General features: G+C 41.1%; 1 long non-coding RNA gene across 1 annotated transcript in view; it reads right to left on the bottom strand.

Moving 5' to 3' along the window:
- LOC108504504 overlaps nt 1–9,140 on the bottom strand; it is a 30,396-nt gene extending 21,256 nt beyond the window's left edge. Inside the window, exon 1 of the long non-coding RNA XR_001877139.1 lies at nt 8,792–9,140. This is a non-coding gene — a long non-coding RNA (uncharacterized LOC108504504). The remainder of the gene's footprint in view (nt 1–8,791) is intronic.
- Between the last annotated feature and the right edge of the window lie 11,588 nt (nt 9,141–20,728).

Genomic DNA, 20,728 nt, shown 5'->3' with positions numbered 1-20,728 from the left:
GAAGGTTTTTTTTCCCCAAAGTTATGTATTCATTAGTAGTATCTTACATACAAAAATGCATCAAACTTCCTGACACACCCCAGGTGTCAGCTCATATTATGCACTGCAAAAGTGAGCAGCAGAGTCAGAGCAGGAAGTGGACGTAACTGAGGGAGGAGACTTTCCAAGCCTCCAGCCTCCCAGGTGTGACTTTGCCCAAGGGCAGCCTTGCCAGCAGTTCGTGAAGCAGCCCCAAGAAGCTGCAGTCCTGCTCCCTTCCCCATGCAAGGCTCTGGCAAGCTTGAAAGCAGCAAAAACATACCCTCTGACAGTCAATTTTGCTTTGTTGATGAGAGCATGAGGCAACTCCTTTCTGAATGTACATTTCCTTCCTTTCCTAAGAAACTTTTTCTAAGATATCTCTGTTCGCTGCTTACTAGAAAGAAGGGAGAAATAGCAAAATGTGTATGGTAGACGTGGATGGAGATGCCAAGCACAAGGAAGCCCTGTAGCATGAGTGTCATGTCACATATTTCTATCAGCTTCACTTTCTGGAGATCCACACTTGGTCATGGATGGGACAAGCTCTCTATGGTTTCCAAATGCAGAGAGGAAATGCTCATTACAATTTCTCTTTGTGAGTCTGTTTACTTTGCTTAATAAAGAGATTTAAGGGGAATGACCTATTTCCAAAGCTTGTAAAAGTTCTAACTGTGTTTGTGGTGTTTTTTTCTCTTAAAAAACATAAATTATTTCAAACTACCTTTAAGTGCCTGTAGCAGTGCCATGGGACAGTAAACTGCCATATTCACATGCCAGAAGGAGAAACAATCTTTTGGATACAGCAGTGGGTTTCAGGACTAAAGTGTTCAGAAGCTTATTGCATTTACTGGGAAGTGGGGACAGAAATTACAAAAATTGTGATAAATAGCTTGTCATAGCCCATCTACAGACTTCACCTGCTGACATGGTTTCGTGGGCGGATCCTAATACCACCCTCGGGAGGAAGAAGGAAACCAGCGCTGGGACAGGAAGGGGTTAGGCAAGATTTAAATGAGTGTACAGGAAGCAATAAAGGTTGTGGAGATTTAGCTCGAGTCTGGTGAGTGTTTGATTGAATCCTTGGTTAGGGAACAAACTTGACAACATTATCTGTTTTTGCTGTAGGAACAACTGTTCACTTGTCTAAATCCTGCCCTCGGCATTGATATATATCAGCCTTCAATTTACTCTCACTTCCATTCGAATCACAGTATGAATCAAGCACATCCCCCCTGCTCCTATGCGCAGAGAAGACTATGCAGTTCGTTTTAAGGATTTTTAATTATTTTTTTTTATATTTTAATTAGATCTGATGTGTTCTTCCATTTCCTGCCTAGGGTAAGTTTAACATAGGTGGTGTCTTCCAGGGAAGGGCAGGCGATTTGGGTGAAACCTCAAAGCTGCCTGAACACGTCGTGCTCATTGCTGCCAAGCTGAGCCTGTGTTTTGCAAGCCCAAGTTTGGCAGGCAGAAATGCCAACAGGACCAGCCCCGGGAAGGGCTCTGGGAGCTCAGCCCCGACCGCCAGCAGGGGAGCCCGGCCAGCCGCCTCTCAGCACCCGAGCCAGCGTCAGGTGCCAGAGCGGATCAGATCAGAGGTCCAGCTTGCCTGAAATCCTGCTTGTCCTGCTTGCCAGGAACACATGCAGAAGAACTCCCCCTGCAAAGGACAAATGCCCATCCAAAAACATGTTCCGCAGTCCCGTTTCACTGCAAGAGGGAAGTACTCATTGTCACAAGCCCTGACGCAGAGATCTGAGTTATTAAAATTGTATTACATTAAAATATGAGTTAATAGATTAACTTTTAGCCTGGATAGTTTAACTGCAGATGTAGGCAGTATCGATTGCAATGTCTAACATTTGTTAATCCTGCTGAGCTTTTTACCTCAGTATTTTCTCAAGGCCATGGCAGAGACACTGTGTTAAAAATGCATTTGCTGTTTTAGATTTAAACCTGTTGCTTTTATTTCCAAATATCTCTCTGATATTTATTACAAAAGAGGGTACACAGTAGTGACTACATGACCCCTTGGTACCATCTGTTATATTATATACTGCAGTGACAACTCTTACTTGCCACCTTCCACTACTGAATTGTCCATATCTTCATCTCATACCTTTTCATCAAAGGTTTTGTTACTCTTCTCTGGACGTAAAAATATGTCAGCCATATAATCTTTTATGAGGTGAAGCTACCCCTACCTAAAAACAGCATTCTAGCTGAGAATATGCCATTGATCTTTCCATAAAAAGGCATTGTAATTCTCGCAGCACTATCCTTTATGCCTCCCTTAATAGGAGGATAACCTGATTCTGGGAACCTATTCCCAGGGAGCAGCTGGATGGAAAGAGGTTCAGGTTCTCTGAGTTTTGACCAGAACTTTTTATGATGCAGCAGAGCCCAAAGCTACATCTCTCAGCAAGGTCACCTTTGCTATGCACACACCTAAGATTCAGACCCACTATCTGTACCCTGCTTGATGTGAATTTCAGTTGCCATGTATGGCCTTTGCTTGCCTGTCCAAAATAAAACACATTGTTGGCTGGCCATTGTCCCCTGTGCTGTGTAGGTGGCCGCAGTGCAGGAACAAGCAATAGCAGCAGTTCCAGGGGGGCAGGGGCAAAGGTGGAGGTTATGACCTCTTGTGTATCATTAGGCAATTAGCTGGGGCCCTCTCTAACCTCTCAGAACAGAGGGCCCTGGGCAAACTGTCCTCCCTTTGCCAATCATGCTTGACTGTCCTCTATCCGTAGCCACGCTGAAAATTTTGACACCCTCTTGGATATTCTTCTGTTCTGCATATGTACAACATTATTACATGCTTTTCTATCTTGCATCTTGCTCACTTGCAAGATTATGAGGCACTAGAAGACTGAATGCCAAAAATATCATAGATCAGGAGGGAAGAGGCACTCTCAGAGACACCATAGAGACAGGCTGGGTATTCACAGGTTTTGTTCAAGGTACTGTCCCATCTCAGGATCCTGCTATCTGTATCTAAAATGAAATGGTTTTACCCAAAGGGGCTTAGAAAACAGTAGCCAGAGCCATGTGTGAAATGAAAAGATACAGAGCAGAAAGATTTAAGGATTTAGACATAATTGAACCTAGCCAACTCAGCTAAGCAGACCCCATTGAGATAATTCCTGACTCCCTTGAAAATCTACTCAGATTTGGTCATAATAAACAAGGCAAATCTCAAATGCCGTCTCCTATTTTTTCTTCTCTTCATGTTTGCAAACTCAGTGGAAGAAGCCATGTGGCCAGGTATGCCTGGTACGTTTCTGACTGTACATTAAAAGGTTAGATGGTCTGATTACGCTATTTCTGAGACAGTGGGGCTTTCTTTTAGTATAATTGACACTGATGTCCTTTGCAAGAGACAGTGAAAACAAAGGAAAGGGAGGATAAAAGAAAAGATGAAGGAAGGAAAGAGGAGGCAGTCTGACAGAAGAGGAGAAATCAGAACACCAGATGTATGCTCCATGTATAGCATTTTATTAGATTACCCAATAAGCAATGGTGCAATTTTGTGTATAAGACAGTACAGGCCTTTCCCTCTCAAGGCTATGGCAAGAGAGAGAAAAAATGGTCTTGTTGTTAAGGTAGTGACACAGAATTCAGGAGATCTGGCTCCCATTCCTGGCTGTGACACAAACCTTGTGTAAATCACTTAATCTCTCTGTGCCTCTGTTTCCCATCTGTGAAACAGAGATAACACATCCTTTTTCTCACCCCAGTCTGTCTTGTCTATTTAGATTATCTGCTTTCCTGGGCAGGGAAAGCTTCTTACTGCATGGGCTTGGGTTTTCAGTTTGTTTGTCCTCAGTGCTTTTTGCTGGATCTTTTAAGACTGGAGGGAACCACAGTGATCATCTGGACATGACCCCTTATACAAGACAAGTCCTGGGAGCTCCCAGAATTAATTCCTGTTTCAGCAGCTGTGACTGACAAAAGAATAGACTTAAGGAGAAACATATATATATATATATTTACACACATATATTTCTCCTACTATTTGTAATGTAAAAAAAAATATAGTTTTTGATAAACAACTATAAGTGACCTTCACTGGTAAAAGCTGGTGTTTTATTTCTTGCTTAATTTTATCACTAATTGAACAACATTTGCTGAACTCAAGAGCTTTCTCTGATCAAAATGTATGTACTTATGGTGGAACTTCTTTTTCCTGACTTTTACTATGGATGTAATCTAACCTACCTGCCCAGTGATGGAAGCACCTGAACAGAGGAATTCATCCCAAAGATCTTGGATACTTGTCTTAGGATAGGAAAAATTGTCCTCTGAAGGGGTCTGTATTGACTGTGTGTGGACCTTGGATAAACTTACTATCCCTATTTGCACCCTTAGGATAATTTTGGAGCAGTCACATGATATTCCCTACTCTTCTTCTTGACATAGCTTTTCTTTGCAGAATTTATACTTGAGGTTCATTTCACTTCATGATGAGAGCACTGTTGTGATTATAACTTGACTTCAGCGTGATTGTTGCTCCTGTTAATGTGTATTCAGCCCCTTCTTTCTCCATCATCACCATACACCAATAATTGGTGAGATCCAGGGAGATAAGTAGATTTGATACATTTTCAAGAGAGGAAAGAGTTCTACTTTGAGTTTTTCTAACCTGGACAAGCTCTAACCACTGAGTAATTGAATAAAAGACCTTTTACTGTGGTCATGTATTAAAGAAAGGCTGCATCTGCTTTTGCATTTTGTGCACAGACTGATCCTTGAAGTGTGCCACAAGCACATTCCTTGGATCAAGCTCTGTACGGGAAACAGGCAGACAAATGTATAGTTATGACATTGATACTGAACTGCTCAACCCTGTCAGGATTGAGGTGTCTTCTGGGAGTGCACAAAAGCAGAACCTCAGTTGCCTTGGAAACTTCTCCAGCTGAAAACCAAGGATATTAAGGCAGTTCTGGGCAGTCACCGAGCTGAGCTTTCAGGATTGCCATTTTAGATTCAGATTCCTAAACTCCTCCTAACTTCTCTCTTAAACCACTGTTTGCAGAGCTAGCCTCTATTTGAATAATCAAAATGTCAAACTGTACAAATATCTCACAGGCTGCTAAATCTATTGCATCAAAACTGTAAATCACTCCATTTGAAAACTGCTTTTAAATTATAGCAAGTTAGTTTCATCAGAATCATCCTGATTGTCTTTAATTATATCACCTTCTTTTAATTCCTTATTACTCAAGCAACCCTATCAGCCATTCCATTATTTTGCCTGGGATCGAAGGCAAGCTGACAGGCCTATAATTACTTGGGTCACTGCATTTACCTTTTTTAAATATTGGTACAACATTAGCTTTCTTGTAGTCCTCTGGAACATCCCCAATGCTCTATGGCTTGTTAAAAATCAAAATTAATGGCTTGTAGTGCTCCTTGACTATCGATCTTAAAATCTTGGATGTAAATTATCCAGATCCACTAATTTTAATGTATCTAACTTTAATATCTGCTGTTTAACACATTCCCTTAGTTACTGCTAGAATGAAAAGCATTCCATCATCATTCTGTCCTGAATCATCTGGCTTTTCCCCAAATACTGAATAGAAGTATTGATTGAACATTTCTGCCCTTTCTTCGTTATTATCGAGAATTCTACCAGTTAATAAATGGATTAATACCATATCTAGGAGAGGTTTTATACCTGAAATCCTGTGAAATACTATAAATTTTCTTTTGTTCTGTTTAGGGATTTCTACGCATATCATCTTCTTCCCTGCTGAATTTTCTACCACTTTTACTTTCAACTTCTGGTGCTTGCTATATGCTCCCTTTCTCATTTTCCTGTTTACACATTTATTCCCCTAGTTTAGGGACTCATAGCAGTTCTCTGTTATATGAAACTGACCCTTTGGAAGGCAACATATATGGTTTTGTGTCCATTAAACTGAAAGTAGGATTAAGGACCTGTCTTTACCTTTCTTCATGTAAAGCCTTTGGAAACTTGGCTTCATACACAAGTCCATTGTATCCAAGTACATATTTCCCTGTATTCTTGGAATTAACATTGTCTCACTCATCCACATGGCTGAGACATAGCACTAACTATTTTCATGAAATAAGGCTGATTCTTTACATAGTCAGCTTACTGAATGACTGTGAGTGCTGTATACTTCCACTGAAAGAAACCAGCATTTTGTCCTGCTAGTATCTATAGTTATAACAAAAGGTGTCGTTTCTTTCTCATCATTAAAGCTACAAAAGCTGATGTAGAATGTATGAGAGTACACCCCACTAGCAAGGAGGGTGACAGCTGAAGATGACAAGGTTCTAACAACTGCAAAAAAGATGCAAAAGTGAAATTGAAATAGCACGAATTCAGAGTTCAGAGTAAGAGAGAAAGCTCCACCCTTGGCCTATCTAGACATATGAAGAAAGTACAGGGATTTCCAAAGTATGACTGATCTCACCATCTTCCACACTGCAAAAGGAAAACCAGAGCAAGCTTATTGTGGAGATGAAAATGGTCACTGTGTAAGTAGCTGCAACTAATAAATCTGAAACAAGGCAGCATCATTTATAATAAAATAAAATATCAAAACTAATTTACACTTCTAGAATAGCACTATGAATACTAATTAAGCTGCAGAAACTCTCCAGAGGCTCACAACTATACAAACAAAACCTCAACCCCACTGAACTTAAAGGGAGTATTCATCCATACCCTTATACAAAGAGCAAAACAAACTTCTACTGACAATACTTTGTCATTTAAAATGCCAAAAATATACAGGGAAGAACAAGTCTGACATTCCAGAGAGGCATTAGGGCATGCCCACTTGTTTTAAGATGCAAAACTAGGGCCTTATCAGAAAACTCTTCAAGACAGAGAGATTTCTTCCTTAACCACTTTGAAAGATGCCAGCACGTTGAAGTTGCAGTCATTTCTGAAAACGAATTAACAATATGTTAAAGCACAGATTAAGCAAATAAAGACTAGGAATCACAGCTTCCTAATGTGTAAGAAACTTCTTTTACAAGCAAGCGCTGGAAGAAAAAGGTTGGTAGCTTCCCTGATTTTACATCTGAGGGACCTACAAGTGCTGACAGTCGTACATCTGTTTTGCTTGCCTTCTGACGGACAGGAATCAACTCCAGTCCAGGAGCTCTGCAGGCACAAGTCCAAGGTAATAATCTCAAAGTGGCACAGCTGTGGTTCTTGATCAGTTCAAGTGTGCTTTGCACTCATGATCAGCAGCAAGACCCTACAGCCAAGGGGACTTCCGAGTAATCCAAGTTCCCAGCTGTGGCAATAACCAAATCATCAAAGGTTGATAAAGTGAATATTGCTTGGTTGCCTTGGTAACCAGACAAATGCCCAGACCTGTTCCCTTTAGTGACAGAGTAGGGAGATATGTCATCACTACTTTCCTCCTATGAAGCGTTCCCAGAGCTCCTGCTCCATGAACTATGTGGAATGTGTCTTGCAGGTTTTGGAGAGATTAACATTTCACCGTGTGACTTGTGTAATCAGAACTTTGGTTACGAACTTGTAATATAAGAGGCAGGATATAGTTGTTTGGGTTTAGCACCACAATAATGCAGCTGCTCCAGTGCTGGCCCACAAGTGGCCACCTCAGAGTGTGGGTGAAGGAGACGTGATTACCTGCACCCATCAGGGTAGATGAAGCTGAATGACTCAAAAGTAGACGTCAGATTAGAGCCACATATATCTGATTCACAGACATATCCTTTAACCACCAGCCACTTCCCAGAAAATGTGCCTGGATAAAATACTTAAACTGTATTCTTAGAACTGGGGGGGGGAGGGGGTGGAGGGGAAGAAAAAAAAGATGACTCAGTGTTCAGCTGAAGGACCCTACCAAGGCTCAAAAAAACCCCAGGTTTAAACAACTCTGATCCAGTCTGACCAGCAGCATCAGAATAAAGGCAGACCAATAATCCCATCTCCAGGTTCAAATATTACCGTGCATAAGTGCACTGTCTTGCACTTATTTCTCGTTCATCTGAAAACTACTTCTGTTAAACTACCCAAATCAGAGAAACATGACACATGCACAGAAAGAAAGGGTCCAAAAATTCAGTCCTACAGCTGCTGCAAGCACTTAAACATTTCAACAGTGTTTATAAATGTATGCCAAACTGGAATTATTTCTCTCATAATATTATGATTAGTATAGCAAAGAACTCCAATTTCAAAAATAATTGTGTAGCATTACTCATAAAGGAATATTATGCAAAGAATATCTGCCCTAATGTTTTGGTCCAAAGATTTCTCAGTAATGACAGTAGAAATCCAAATACCAACATTAGCCTAATTTCTCTGATGTTATCTAACTGAGAGACACCGTAACAATTCCTCTGTCACAAATCATCATCAACACACTTTTCAGAAATTATAGTAATGTGGCTGGCTCTTTCCTTTTTAAATGAAATTCATCACTGACTAGAAGTGTAAGAGGTATAAAACCAGAAGCAATTCTTTAAAATTCCTATTGACACCTAAAATAAGAACATCTTCATAAGACTTCCAGCAATACCTTAACATATGCAATTAAAAAGAAAGGTTAAAACCAACCAACCAAAGAAAACAAAACAACAAAACCCTAGATTAAGTGAAAGCAAAGGCAAAATATTCTCCTGACGAAAAAAAGTTATATATCAATAATTCCAACAGAGAAAAACAAAAACAGATTTAGGAGGACTGAGAAGAGGAACTTTACTTATATTGTTTGGGGGATATAAGGATGACAAGGAGAATACATACCTCAAGATCTCTGATACCAAAGAGTTTGCTGCCCACTGCTCCAAAAAAAGGCAATCTCCAGCTCACTACCCTAGGTATGCTCTGCAGGCTGACATTTCTGATGTTTCAGGAAATATCTTCCAAATATTAAGTAGTAGGTGACAGAAAGTACAAATTATTTGAACTTTCATTTGAAAATCAACAAAATGCAGACCCAGAAGTTCTATTGAATTTCTAAATATTTTCTAATCTCACTAATTCCTCATCATTCTCAAAGACAAAAGATTACCAACACTCGAGCTGAACAAGAATGATCTAAGTGCTATGCAACAGGGATTCAGCATACTCTCTCCTTGAGGTTGATTTATGACTGGTCATCTTTGGTTTAATGCCCTAGAAGTCTCTCCTACATAATATATGTTATCAAGACTGAGTAAATTACAAAAGAAGCATCATGCACAATTCTAATTCTCTTCTCACAACAGGATGTTTATTTCCTGTTTCAAGATAGTAAAAAGGATTTTCAGTTATCGTATTACAGCAATTTACAAAAAATGCCTGTAGGCAGGAAGTTCATGAAGAGTGAAACTGGCTCATAACTAGGTTAGCACATGTGAATGGACTATGAAATGTAAATTTATCTGGTAAAAAAAAAAAAAAGAAAAGAAAAAAAGGGACATCAGCAGATACACCCAGGTATTAAATGAGCCAAAGGTCACAGTGGCAAGATTAGCGCCTAGAACAAGAGGTCCCTGGTTGGGGCTGGAACATCCAGGCACCCATTGTGAAACTAATTACAGTAAAGCTAAGCCAGTCTTTTAAATAAATAACTCTTTGTGTCTTAAGGAATAAGAGAGAAACAACCTCATCTTTTAGTCTCTGACTTTTCATCAGCCCCTTTGGGCAGAACTGGATCTTCACTTTGACCTCCTGCAGATGCCCACAGACGTGCCTGACACTGTCTGAGAGCAGGGTTTGGCCTCTGGTGGATTTCAAGCAAAGTTATGTGCTTGCAGATAAAATTCAGACTTGCACAGAGACTGGAAACTTGCAGAACACATAAGCCCTAGGGAGAAGGGAATGGTCTGAAAACATTGTATACGCTCTTCAGAAGATGCAACCTGACTACTTGGTCTTTGAAGGTAGGGTGGCATTCTGGGGAAATGTTCTTGTGCTTAAATATCCTGTTCCCTTTGGAAGGTCCAATGTGGAGGAGTTGTGGGTGCTCAAAGCATGCCATGACCGCTCTATACATAGCAACTGACCCCAGATAGAGATGCAACAATCCTAAACTCCAGTGTGTGGAAACCCAGAGCCCAGAGTCAACATCACCATATCTGTAGTCTCTTCTCCCCCCACCTTCATCCCAGGGTGTCTCTGGAGGGAAGGCCTGGGCCTTACTGACAGTCAGTTTCAGGGGCTGCTGCAGTACCAGGTAGAGTGTTCCTCAGGACTCCAGTAATGTGTGTGGATGGTGTAAGCAGCCATCCGCAGTCCTGCCTCCTCTCTTACCAGGTTCTGCCCTGGGCAAAGCAGCACTTCCTCACTGACAGCACAGATAAAGAAAATTATCACCAGGAAAAGAAATTCCTCAAACTTGAAACCCATATGCAAAAGAATCATTAATCAGTTGTGTGAATGAAGGATGGATGGTCTGGTAAACTGTAGGCATCCATGTAAGCTGAAGGTGCAGTGCAATATCACAGATACTGTTAATTAGAAGAGCAGCCATTGTCTGAACTCTGAGGTCCTTTTTCATTTAACTTCATGAAACCCACTTGGCATGCAGCTCACTGATCAGGGTACTTGCCATTCTCTTAATTACACCAGGCCCTCAACATTTCCACAGATGTTCTCCAGGAACACATGTTTGGGAAACTACAGGTGAGTGTTTAGCACGTATGGACAAATCCTTAAATCTAATTCACTAGAACTGGGGAGGCATCCATCTTTCGATAGGATGAAATTAAACACAGAGCCAAATGTCACTAAAACAATCTCATCCTCTTCAGAAGTTGATCCTCAGCCGTTAACAACTGAGAGAACTGCACCATTTGGCAAAGAGGCACCTCAGACCCAGATGGGTATCAGACTGAAAGATTGCAACATATTAGGTACAAGTCAGAGAATCAGAGATAAATTCCTCTCACTGCAAGTGGTGTAAACCTGGAGTAATACCACTGATGTCAACTGAGTAGCACAGATTGCGACCACTGTGCTTTAACGAACTTGGTATTTGATCTCATTCTTTTTCATGAATTCACCTTAGAAGCCCATCAGGCATAGTCAGTTCTTTTGTCTTTGCTATGCTGCTACTGCTGTAATTAATCTTTTTCCAACCACCCTATTGGCAATTTCCCTAATGCACACATCCTCCCTCCGTCTCCCTCACTCCCTCTCTATGTCTCTCTCCTTCAATTCCTCTCTGCTGTGCACTCCCTCCCCAGCCTTTTGGGAGCTCATCGTCTTTTCAGTTAGCCTGGGAGCCAGACTGTCTTTAAACTCTTCTTATCTAGACACAAAAGTCTTTTACTCAGATGTATCTGTGCCCTGAATATGAGTTTGGTTATTGAAATGGTAATATAATTTAAACCTAGGCTTCACATTAACATTAGTACTAATATAGCCACTTGACAGTGTGGGTGTAAGTAAAATCTTGTTAACACACGTCAACTTCTGACCAGAGGAGAACATGTCATTATTTTAAATAATCTGTAATTTTTTTCTATCTAAAAAAATCTTACAGAAAATAACTCATTTTGAGCCACATGAATCATCTGATACTACGAATCATTCCTTAACACATTTTTAACTATCAAATTGAAGCTTATTTCAGAGCAAAATATTTTCAAGCAAATAAAATCAAGGTGAGGGTTTTCATTTTGAGCCACATGAATCATCTGATACTACGAATCGTTCCTTAACACATTTTTAACTATCAAATTGAAGCTTATTTCAGAGCAAAATATTTTCAAGCAAATAAAATCAAGGTGAGGGTTTTTTTTTCTAGAAAATACTGAGATGAAAATTCTGACCAGTATAACAAAATCAGCATCTGAAATGTAATTGTAGTCAACACCAACAGGCAGATTCAGCTGGAAAAACATCTTCCAAATATTCCCCTCAACAGCTAGGGGCAAAACAGTCCTTCAGTTCTGGGTTGCTTTTATCATGTGCTGTAGGTGAAGCAAGGCCTGGATGCTTTTGCCTGGACTGGTGGGTCAGTGAACTCCTGTGAGGGAAGTGAGAGTGGCCAGGCAACCCCTGCTCACCCCTGTCTTGTGCTCTCACAGGTACTGGAGTCTGGGGGACTTGCCTGCCGCTTGTCCTTGCTCACCACTTGTCCTTGCCGATTGCATCTTTTGCTTCTATTAACATTTGCCTTCCCTGTATAACAATGGCTGGGATGTCTGTGTTTGTACAACTCACCCAGTTAGACAATCTACCGATTATGTGATTCTTCACAAAAATAAAAAGTCAGGAAGTTTAAACTAAAAATTTTAATAAATTCTCATAATAATAATAGCAAATAGACAGATTGATATGTGTACTACAGCACTTCCCCAAATTGCTTTTTTTCCCTTACAAAGCAACCCTCTTGCTGCCTGACACAGCTTCTGTGATGACAGGTGCACTCTCTGATTGCTTCTATCAGGCCTGTGAACTATCTAACTCCCCCTTTTCCTGGAGGAAGCCCCCCATCCCTTCTTGATCCATGTGTCATGCCATGCACTGTATGTCCCAATAGTACAAATAACATTAGAGACACCGGGGTGGAAGCGCACAGGCGGCACATCTGATCCACACAGGTGCACACTCCCTGGATGCTGAGGTGAGTGCAACCACTTTTTCCCATGTGGTCTTTCATCCATGTCCATCTTTAGAAGCCAACACAAAATATGGTCACTGGGATACTTGAATAGCAGGAAGACAGACACTCCATTGTTATTCATGTTACTGTGAGATGACACTGTTCTTCATGACCAGACAGTTTAACTCAAGAAGATCTTATACTCTACTTTCTGGAATCAATTGATACATTCCATATGGATATTGATGGTTGTCCAAAGACTGGATAATGGCCAAGTAGTATTTCCTTAACTTTCAATTCTCACACACAGGGGCAGACAACAAACATATTCCTGCCACTGATGCTCCCAGCACAGTCTAGGTCTTTTATTTCTTCAGTGGTAAACATGATTTTGATGGGAAAAGCAGCAATAATAGACCTCATGCTCTTCTCTTACCACACCACTGACATCTGGTTTGACAATGATAGTACAGCCAGCAACAGATTTGGAGTAGTGTGGCATACATTGCAGATGATGATGGAAATCTGCCTCAGGACTTCCTGAGGGTGTCAGGTCTGAAGTGTCCTAGCACTGAATTCTTTACACAGTTTCTTGGAGGTCCTGTCCCTCCCAGATCCATAGGGGACACATGCAAACAAGCTTAAATGTCCAGATCCAGGTAAATCCTATGGTAAAGGGTCATTGATGCTTTTCCTGCCTTCTATTTGTCTCTTCCCTGTTTTCCATGTTTCACTCATTTACTGGTTGTGCCCCTCTTTTCAAATTAATTTATGCAAAGTGTTAACTTGTTACCCTGAATGGATTTTTTTGCGAGCCTTTTAGGGAGATGCAGAGACTGCCTTCATTCAGATTGTTCAACAATCTTATCCACAACCTCTTTCTAACAGGTGTTCAACACATCCCAACAGGATATATTTATCCTGAAGCTTCCTTGCTGCTTCAAACAAAACCTCATATTCCCTCTGCCTTCCCTTTCTCCTTCCTTTGATCCATCCCTTTTTAAGCTTTGTTTGTGCTATTAATAATCGAGAGTTCAGCGCTGTCAGCACATTCAACACAGCAGAGAACAAAGGGCAGAAAACAGCCCCACCCAAAATGAGTTTACAGGCTAATGAAGGCAAACAAAACCCTCCACTTGACAGGCTACACAGGGTGGCAGGTTGAATGGTAACTCTTGCACTGGGAGGGGAGGGGCCGTCCTTCAGAAAACACATTTTTAAGTGGATGAGAGCCTGCTTATTAGTATTTCACAAAAGAAAAGAGTTTAAGGGAAAAGTTCCTGAAAGTGAAAATGAAAGCCTGATGAAGCAATTTTTGGGCAAAGAGATGCCAGACAGATGGAGATAGGGAGATGGGTGAGGAGAGATATGCGGCTTAAATAGCCAATCAGTAAGAGGGCAAAGGCACCCAGACACCCTGCAAAGACACTCTCATAAAGAACCAGGGACAGATGGAGCCAGAGCTGTGCAGAGCCTTTGAAGGAGCAGATAAACAGGTTGAATTTAATGGGCGAATGTGAGAGGTTGTAATTGAAGAGCTCAGGACACTGAGGATCATTAAGAATTTGCAAGGAGAATTGAGCACTGCATGAGGTGCTTGGAAAATCTCCGTATTTGAAGGTTTTAAGGACAAGTTAGATAAACATCTGTTGGGAATGTTGTAGATGTAGCTGATCCTGCCCTGGGGCAAGCGATGGGCCCGATGACCTCTTGAGCTCCCTTCCCTTTTCTATGTGGGTGTGGTAGGCCAGGAAGATAATTTGCCAGATGGTAAACACATTTTTGCCCAGATTGAAGCCGAATAAGGAGTAGTGATTTGAGAGAGGAGGGTATCCCAGGCTGCAGAACTATGCAAGGTATCACATGAAAGCTGGCAAGGAGGAGAAAGAATTAGGTTACCACACAGTCTTTTCTGCTGAGCGTCAGCCAAGTGTATCAACGGGAGAAGAATGAAAGAAAGAGGAGATGAAAAATAGGTCAAAGATTGCAAGTGTAAATTCAGTTCTGTTCAATATGATGAAATTGTTCCTATGAAAACTATTGTATCATTGAATGCCACTGTGTATTCGCTCACAAGGCCATAAGTATGTCTTTCCCAGACTAGCTATAATAGCAATCTTCGTGTCTCTACTCTAAACAGACAATACCAAGGGGGTCAGCAAAAGCAAGGAGAAGCACTCTACTCCAGCTAGTCTGCAGGTGAAGTAGAAAGGAGAGTCAGTGGCAAAACAAAGGAATCAGGTATTGGAACACATACAGAGAAGACACTGAAATGGCAGCAAGAGACGGTTTAAAGTACGGAACAAAAAGATATGCCTTTGTAACAGGAAGACCCTCTATTGGCAAGACCAACTGTACTAAAGTGAGCTGAATGAAATTTTTGGTTTAAAAGACAACCCAGTGATGCAGAAAAAATATTTTCTAAGGAAGCTCAAAGACTGCATCCAGAGTGAGGAGGGAATTGAGGTGGTGAAAAGACATGGAGGCTTTATGGCTTTATTAACCTTACCTAGATTCACATGGTTCCTGTATTATTTAGAAAAGATGAGTCAAGTTTCAGACTCTAGCAAACGGTGTGTGGGTGTGCATATGCAGAGGTTTTTTTTACCTGCTGCTATCATGTGTCCTTGAAGAAATAAAACATAAACCAGATGAAAACTGATATTCCGTCAGTGGGATACAATGACACATAACAACTACTGAGAAAAACTGGGCAGAGAAAGTTCCAGAGCTAGAGTATTAGACTGAGGATTCCCTTCTGGTGTCAGGTATGAGGTTTGCTTCTGAAATGCAGGGTAGATGCTCAAAGCCAGGAACAGGGTTTAGCCTGTTTTCAGTCATGGGCCTCCAGAGTCTGGGCACTTTCATAGCTATCTGGTGAAAATCCAATCATGTCACTTTGCCAAGAAGCCCAGGCAACTCATCCTGGTAATGGAGAAGGGGGAAAATAAAAGAAAAAAGAGAATACATTTTGTTTGAGTTGATGAGTTGATGAGCACATCATAGCAATGACAGAGCAATGGAGGAAGACTAGAAACGGAATGGCCCGGAAGTGGATCAAGGACAAGGAGATGGCCATGTGAGCTATCAGCAAGGACAGGGGAATGGGTTGCCAAGGCTGAAGATAGAGCCAAAATAACAAAGAGTCACTGAATGACTGGTCATAAAGGGAAGGCTGAGAAGGTGGGAAGCACACTCAAAGATAGCTGAGGTGAGAATAATCAATGAGAAATTGATTATTTGAGTTATCATCGGTGACTTGGTAGTCACAGACAGACTGGGGAAGATGAAAATAGCAAGAAGCCGTGGCGGCAGCCAGAAAAGGTCACGTTGACCTCAACAAACACTTTGTTAGTTGATGAAGGTGCCTCATTTCAGTCCCATAGCAGAGTAATGGATGGAAGACTCAAGGGAAGTCAACTGCTGGCAATAGGAGGCACTTTCACAAAGTTTGAAGTCAAAGGTAGAAGTTGCTGAGAAAACAAAGTCTAGATTAGATTTTAAAAGAGGAGATGAGGGGTAGGTCAGATGACAGAGGGAAAACAAATTTAAGTGTTGGGAAAGTAAAGTGTCTGTGAGATGAACTCAACACTTTCAGGTCTTTGTTCATGACTATGTGTGCTATCTTTTAGCATTTCTAAAACTGAAAACATCCTCACTCTACGTTGTGGCAACCTATACAGACTGGTGAACTAATGACAAGACAACTCATGACTATCACTACTGAAAAAAGGCTCCTGGCTCAACTAGCCAGCCACAGCAGACCTCTGCTTCTAGAGCACAAGCACCATTTAGGTGCCCAGATTCCACATTCCATCTGCGTAACTTCAAATATCCAAAGTCCATCCAGAGTGGGTTTGAAACTGCATGAAAATTATATCTCTGCTTCTATGTCAGTATCTTTTGTTACACAGGAAGATCACAGCTTTATCGCAGTGACTCACCACCCGTACCTCGATGTTATTTCAGATAGTTTCTCTGCCTCCATTTTGCCCAGCAGTAGGTATAATACAGTGTTAATCTCACTGAAAACCACTAGGAACTCTCATATAGAGCTAAAAATCACAGATCTCACTCTTCCATGCAGCAACAGCAAATTTGCTGTCCTCTCTATGTGTGTGTATATATATATGTATATATATATGCATGAATCATAAATGATCTATCATCATTAATTCATTAGATATTCATTGTAATTACCCTGCTTGTGATGAATTAATTTGGTATTAATTTAGATGTCACATGTACAGTACTTTTGCAAGGATTGCCATATGATTCAACCTTAATTAATCTATCTCTGAAGCAAAATGCTAACAATCAATTCACATTACTGGGATGCTTAGGCTGTCGGCAGGAGCACGTTTATTATGATTATTATTATTTATGGACACAAGGAAGAAGACATTACAATATTTGCAATCATCTATACTTTCCATACAGTAGAGTATTTTAGTCCCAACGTAGCTATATATCTGCATGGCCTTGCTTAAATGATTTTTCTAATCGATTTGTGAATGTCCTTATCTTTAAAGATGTCACCTTGTATTTACAATCATTGGCAGGTCATTATCCATAAAGATATCTCAACCAATTTTTTTCTTCAGCAGTGAATCCTATTACTTATCCACTGCATGCCAAATCTCTTTTCACTCTCTTTTTGGGGGTGGAGGAATTTATAAGAATATATCAAAGGTTTAAAAACAATTCATGAGACATTTGTATTCCAGAATGGGACTTATGTAAATAATGAAGTGACACTCAATTTAGAGAAGGCTTTATTACTAAAGAAAGAAATCTTATTTTAATCACATCTCAATTCAGTTGAACTCCAGTTCAGTTTTCTCAGTGTTGTAGTAAGAACACCAAGTGCAAACATTGATTACTGTAAGATATACAGAAGCATCAAATAAGAACAAGCAATATTTCTGTTTAAATGCACCTCGTCCTTCACCATAAGAAAGCACAAAAGCTATCAAACTGGAAGCACTTTTAGAATGGGTAAGAACTATGAACTCTATTTAAATTAAATGTAAATAACTAAAACCAAAGTAAAGCTGCAATACATAAGGAATGTACTGCGGAAAACAATGAGATATGGAATTTCTGCTACTTATAGACTTCCATATTATTCTTACAATGATTTTGGATACATCATTATTCCTTGTAGCCCTCTTGGTACTTCAATTTCCAAATCCTGGGAACAGTATATTTATGCCTGCTGAGCTCTTTTTTCCTAAGTTTTGTTTTCATTTTCCTCTGATGCAATGTTGCACTTTGTGTAGAGGCAGTGAATAGCTTATTGCAAAACAGAGGATTAATATTAATGCACACTCTTAACAGCTTTTATCAGGAATATGGTGTGAGCCTCCTTGAAAGATTTTTTTTGTCCTTTTCTTGGGGTATGACAGTATGATGTATATGATCTATCATGCTCATTTCCTTCACGCATTCTTAGCCCTACTGGAGCAGCCTCAGAGTGATGGTAATCTTATGAAAACTCAAAATGATTTGTTTATTACTGAAGGTTTATTTAAGGCTGTCACCATGACCTATATCCATTAGTAACCTCAAGAATTCTTAAAGGGACACCGGTCCCATTACCTGCTATTTTCAGCTGTAGTCCATGATAGCAGAAAGCTAAGGCTGTTGCTTCTAAGAGCTTTTGATAAATTATATTGCTATCCTTCCCTCCCCATCAACCTTCTATGTTCAATAGATCTCTTGCCTGGAAAAATGTTTAATCCCTCCCATATCACTCAAGCAGCACATATAAGGGCATTGAAAGAAGGGAAATGAGGTAGCTACATCCGTGTATTCCAGTGTATTGGCTTTCAGCAATTTGACTCTACAGGAAAATTGTTTTGAATAAAAAAGAGCAGAAGCCTAGATTCACTCAGAGGACACAATGACCTAGCTCATCACCAAAGTCCACTACCTACATGGTCTTTGCATTTACAAGTTTACACCCTAACTCCCTTATAGACAAGTCACCTAAGGTACCCCCTTTCTTCCAAGAGGGCTTCACAGCCACAAGAAAAGTCCCTATCATGCCTCCCTTAGTTGGTCTGCAAGGCCCAAAGCATGGTCACAAAATGGCTTTGTGCAGCAAAGGCGGAAGATAAAATGGCACAATTCCTCGCCATCTCTAGGCTTCACATTTAGTACCCTAATTGTCATACAGAAAAGTATAAATATTTTCTCACGCTCTTTTGAAGAATTACATTCCATTTTCCCAGATGAAGTCTTAAGTTATGATCCCTCACCACTGCAGTCAGTCCTGTCAAAGATATCACACTTTGCATTTCACTTACATTCAGATGGGAGCCAGGGCTACATCCTGACTAGCTGCTACATGATCCTTCTGGGATACCTTTAGGCTGAATGACTGTTTCAGTTCATGACATCTGAGGTGCAAGTAAGGCAACAGCTTAAGTTTTTGGCAGAAAAGGGAAGGCACTAATGCCAGAGAGGACCCATGGCCATGAGTTCTGGGTAGTGAGGGGTGGCTGTCCCGAGTGAGCACAGTCAGTAGCTATTTAGGATCTTCTCTAAGGATGGGCTTATCTTATATTACAGCTATATTATATGTAACTGTATTTCAACAAAGTGATGTGGCTGCCACTTGCCCTCTGCTGAGTATTTACGCCACTCAGGGTTTGGGCTCTTTTCAGCCTGAGATGCATTAAACCCATGTTCCAAGAAAAAACCCCATCCACCAGACTGTGACAAGACAGAGTCTATCTCAAGCCTGCAGCACAGGAACAGCAGGGTTTTCTCCTTGCATTGAGATAGGTGTTATGTTTCCAGAAAGAAACTCCAATTATATATTCACAGGACCAGAGGATGACTCAGAAGGGGACCTCAAGAAGTGTGTCATCTCAGCTATGAGATCAGAATAGGCTGGCCATGGCCTTGTCCTGTCTGCTTTTGTGACCCTCCAAAGGTGGAGACTACAGCCTCTGGGTGACCTGTTTCACTGCTTAACTCTCATCAGGGGGGGAAAGGTTTTCCTTATACCCACTTGACTCTCTTTTGCCTCAAGATACATCCATCATCCCTCACCCTCCTGACTTGTGCCTCTTTGAAGAGCCAGGCTGTGTCTCCTCAAAGACATCCTCATAGTTACTGGCAGGCTTCTAGGAAAGCCAGGGTTTTGCTCCTTATGTCCTGTCTAAGTCCACAGCAGTCAGGGTCCTCTGAAGCAACTCCACATCCTTCAGTCTGTCTCGTGAGGTAAGAGCTCCAAACCCCAACTATCTTAGTAGCCTTAGTAGCTTGCTCTCTTTGATTGGTTTCTTTCTTGTACTGAGAGGCCTGAAACTGGATGTGGTATGCCAGGTGCCACCTAAGGAGCATTGAGCAAAGGGGGATAATCACTCCCAATCCTGTACTGGCCATGCTGCTGCTAATACAGTCCAGATACCGTCAGCCTTCTTTCCTGCTGGAGCCCACTGCAGTCTAAGCCTCACATTTGGCTTGCTGTCTGCCACGGCTCTCGGGTCCTTCTCAGCAGAGCTGCTCCCCAGCTGGAATATCTATAGCTTGTATCACTGCAAGGTGATCCCACAACCTGTATCACTGCAAGGTGATCCAGGTGGAGGATTTGGTGTTTGTCCTTATTGAATTTCATAAGGCTCCTGTTGGTCCGTTCCTCCATCCTGTCTACGTCCCCCTGGATGGTGGCCCTTCCCTCAAGCAGATCAGTGGGTCCCTATTCCCACTCCCTCCCCTGCCCTTCTCTTTTGGTGTAATTTGAAAATGTGACAAGAACCTCCTCCGGGTCATTGATAAAGATTTTAGTCAGTGTCCCTGAAAGTGCTCAAAAAACATGTAGATACGGTGCTTAGGGACATGGTTTAGTGATGGACTTTGCTGTATTGGGCTAATGGTTGGACTCGATGATTTTTGAAACCTTTTTCAACCTTAATGATTCTATGATTCTATAAGTCCCAGTCCCCTGTTGTTCTTCACTTGTTACCAGCCTCCAGGTAATGTACAATCCATTAGCCTCCACCTTCAGAGCCTGATCATCCAACCCAGTTGAGTGCTACAACCACTCTGTGGTTTGTGTTCCCGCCAGTGTTGCATACACAGCTGCACAGTGACTCAACTTTGAAAGGAAGAATAAAAAACTGGAAAGTGCTGTC

This window comes from Lepidothrix coronata, unplaced genomic scaffold (genome assembly GCF_001604755.1).
Source record: "Lepidothrix coronata isolate B3197 unplaced genomic scaffold, Lepidothrix_coronata-1.0 Scaffold166, whole genome shotgun sequence".
In the NCBI taxonomy this organism is placed as follows: domain Eukaryota; kingdom Metazoa; phylum Chordata; class Aves; order Passeriformes; family Pipridae; genus Lepidothrix; species Lepidothrix coronata.
This window is presented reverse-complemented; position numbering and strand designations above follow the sequence as displayed.